This window comes from Piliocolobus tephrosceles, chromosome 5, assembly GCF_002776525.5.
Source record: "Piliocolobus tephrosceles isolate RC106 chromosome 5, ASM277652v3, whole genome shotgun sequence".
NCBI lineage: Eukaryota > Metazoa > Chordata > Mammalia > Primates > Cercopithecidae > Piliocolobus > Piliocolobus tephrosceles.
Window position 1 is genome coordinate 153,922,348 of NC_045438.1, and position 4,256 is coordinate 153,926,603.

Sequence of the window (4,256 nt, forward strand, 5' to 3'; positions counted from 1 at the left end):
ACCAGGAGCACATGCCTGCACCATGCTTCTTGTACAGCCTGTAGAACATGAGCCAATGAAACCTCCTTTATTTATAAAATGCCCAGCATCAGGTATGTCTTTATAGCGATGCAATAGACTAATACAGCCCATGATCCAGAGAGATGTGAGTCAGTTGGATTCAGCGAATTTCAAAATAGAAATTAAAAGCAGGGTTTAGGAGCTAGTGGTTTTTTTGTTTTGTTTTGTTTTTTTGTTTTGTTTTGTTTTTTTCAACTGTGGCAGCACTAGTGACATTTTGGGCCAGATAATTCACTGTGGTGGGGGGCTGCATCCCTAGCTGATGCCTGCTAACCCCCAGGAATAACCCCCGCTGTTTGTGACCATCAAAAACGCTCCCAGACATTGCCAAATGTCTCCTTGGGGCAAAAGTGTTCCTGATTAAGAACCACTGGACTAGGCCAAAACTCTAATTGTAGAGCTACAGCAGGAAGGCATGATGAATGAATTATAAAATTTGGGGGTAGGAGAGTTAGCCCAAGCAAAGTGCCTTCCTGACCTTATCCTGAAGCTTCAGAAACCCATAGGAGTGGAAGCCTGGGTCAAGACCCTACCCACACCTGTACTGACCATGGCAGGTCACTACCTTAATAGGCAAAGACTTCCTGAAAACTTCCAGCTCGTAGGAATGTGTGAAAGCAGAACAATAGAAGAGGAAGGAATTCCCTTCCTAAAAGGCTATAAAAAAGATCAAATCCCTAATCATACCTCTGCTTTTAGATCCAGTCTATCAAGGAATAGTTACAGCATTTCATAAAAGTTTCTTAGTTTTGTTATTTTCCTTCACAGGTTTAAATCCACATTAGATTGCACGACTTTCAGCTTTATTTTGATGGTGTTAAGTTCATAAGAATTAAACTTCAGAGCTTTTCCATTGCTCCACTTATTTTTATAAAACCTTAGGGGGAAAACACAATAAAATTTTTCAAATAATTGCAGAAACATTGCTGTTCAGACAAAAATGGCAACATCACCCAAACTCAACTGTTGGCTGACAGCACCATCATGCAGTAGCTCCGAATGTTCATTTTCCAGCTAATTTATACAGATCTGAATTTGGCATACAAGAGCTGGTTGAGAGGTGTCAGTGGACAATGTGTGAATGGATGGAGTATACAGAAATTTTCAGTGTACCAAGGTTGAAAACTACTAGTAATTATGACAAGGTGAGATATGGAGCACTAGGTCACGGTGTATATTTTATCTTAATTAGAATATAAAGACTTCAAGGGGAAGGAAGGACTTTCAAAAAATTCTTCAGAATCATCCTTAGTATGCATGCAATGAACACCTATTAATTTCTAATTTAATGGGTAATGGATGGAAAAAAGTTAACACTTTCTTTGAAACAAGGATGCAAGGCTTAAGAGTTCCTTAAGTGTTTAGATTCAAAATTATTTTGTGCCTGGTTAAGAAATGTCGTATGTATTACATATAAATATAGATAGATAGCTATCTTCAGAGATATGAAGACAGATAAATAGATATACCTGTCACTCAAACAGAAGGGGTAGGAAGGACATTGGTGTGTGGCACAGAATCCTAGTGCTGTAGGGCTTTTTGAGAGACTATAATGAGGGTTTGGGGAGTAATGAGGGACCCAGAGAGGACCTTCTTTTTGTCTCTGATCTTTGTTTTTCTCTGGCATTTGTCCTATTCTTCTCTCTCCAGAGTGATTTCTGCATCTGTAAAAATGCAGGAGATGGCCTCCTTTAAGCTGCTGAGTTCACCTGTCCTCTAGCACCCAACCAGCCCCATTATCCTAACTACCTTCATTCCAGTTTCCAGGAGAGAAAATGTAATTGGTCCAGCTTGGGTCAAGCTGATCCATTCAATTATAACCAGTCTAGTGGGAAGCGAGGAGGGGGTCAAGTGTTCAAACATGTCTTAGGGCTCAATCCTGTGAAGGTGGGGTATGATTTTCAGAGAAAGGAGATTAAATTGTTGAGGATAGACGACCCCAAAGATGTATTGCTTGTATGTTAATAATGTGTTGTAGTGAAAACCTTAAGGACATGTTTAGAGATCTTTTCTGGTTCCATTTTCTTTTCCTTGCTAGACCAGTTTGGTAGGTTTTAAGCATGGTTGTTGACCAATTGATTAATCAGAGGTATGACCCATGAGAAAATAAAAGAAACCTGTGAGAAAGTTTGATAATGGTATGATTTGGCTCTCTGGATCATAAGGATGTAATTTGTCCTTGAAAATGAGTTCAGGTATATTTGTCTTGTAGAGCTTTTGTAACAAATCAACACAAACTAGGTGGCTTAAAACAATAGAAATTTATTATCTCACAGTTCTGGAGGCCAGAGATCTGCAATTAAGGTTTTAGCAGGACTTGGCACTCCCTCAGAGGTTTCCAGAGGAGAATTCTTCCTTGCTTCTTCCAGCTTCTGGGGGTTCCCAGTGTTCCTTGGCTCGTCGTGGCTGCCCCACTCCCATCTGTGCTTCTGTCCTCCCATGGCCTTCTTCTCTCCATGAGTCTCTCCTCTTTGGGTCTATTGATAAGGACACTTGTCTTTGGAATTAGGGTTTACCTGGATAATCGAGGATGATCTCATGTCCACATTCTTAATTATATTTGCAAAGATCCTTTCTCCAAATAAAGTTTGATTCAGGGTTTGAGGATGTGGACATGGCTTTGGGAGGCCTCCATTCAACCTGCTACATAAGGTGAAGATGGACTGACCAGTGGGGCCTTCTCGCAGTTTGGTCTTGCTGTGCCCATATCTTGCTCAGGGCAGGGCAGCTGCACTGGTGTACCTGAAATTTGGAACCCCTGTCCTGGGGCAGGCCTGGATGGTGGAGAGGACACAGTCGGCTCAGCTTAGAGCAGCAGGGACATGTAGGCTGGTCACAGGTCCCAGGCTGGCCCTTTCTGGCTGTACACATCCTCCAGATTTTTATCAGTGTGTCTTACAGATATTTTTCCCCCTGTATTTGCTATGTCCTGAATACAAGATTGAGAAGCATTGGTTAGGAAGCCACTTCATTTTATTCTCCCTCTTCTGTATAGTCTATTTGATCTTTCCTTGAATTAACTCTTGAAATGTCTTCTAGTTGCAATTGACAGTTGTTGACTGAATAAGGCACCCTTAAATTTTCCTTCCAGTGGTTTCTTTTAGTCTGCTATAGGGAAGAGCTATAGTGCCAATGGGTGGGAGTTCTCAGGAAGGAAAGTCTGGTTTGATGCCATAAAGAAGATTTTAATCACTAGGGCTGGCCAATGATGAAGCAGGCTGCCACATAAAACCCTAAGCATTCCATTGCAAGTGGGAAAATAGATGCGGGCTGTTCATCCACCAGGGGTGTTGTCAGAGGAGTTGTCCATCAGTGGAGGGGGTGGACATGCAGCCTCTCAGGGGCTCTAATTGGTGTTCTTCTAAACAATCATCTGATAGGGGTATGGATACAGAATGAGATCGGTTCAGACTGCGAGGTGGGAAAGATTTGGCTTTTACTTTCCAGGAATTTTAAATAGGGGGTTTGGATTATATTGGCTTTTCCTGCACATAGAGACTGCTAAATTTAAACAGTTTGCCATTTAAGAGCTGGGCGATAGGAGATGGCTTTAGAAACTATGGAAACTAAAAAGGGCTCTTTCTAATCAGGAACAAAAGGGAAAGAACTTTTCACAGACGTTTAGAATATCTGGACCAAGAGATCTGGCTCTTTCAGTCAACAGCTTAGAGTGCTTATATTTTAATCTTTATTTCTATTTACTTTCTCTGTCATATAAGTTTAGGGAACATCTTACTAGATTGTTCTCTGACAATACTTTGCATGTTCTCCTGTAATATTGATTATCACATTATATTCTAATTTATTCAGTATTCTGTATTCCCCATCTCTAATCCTTAGCACAATGCCTGGCACATAGTAGGCCCTCATGAAATGTTTGTTATTAAAACGTTGTGAAAAAATCAATCCTGGAAGGACAAAGGGGACTCTATAAGCTTAATAGTGCCTCATATCACTGACTTCTTCAATGAGATCAGTAGACAGAATTTACCAATGCATTTCTCTCTATTTTTTTGAAGGACAGAGTTTCATGATTTTTCTAATAGACTGAATTAGGATGGATAAATGAATCAGAACCTTTTCTTGTGTGTGTGGTAGACTCACTTGTATAACGCAATGCCGTGTCTCACTGGAGTCACCCTGAACTTCAAGGACTAGATAGGGTCAGCACAAATTGCCCTCTTTTGGCTAAAGTG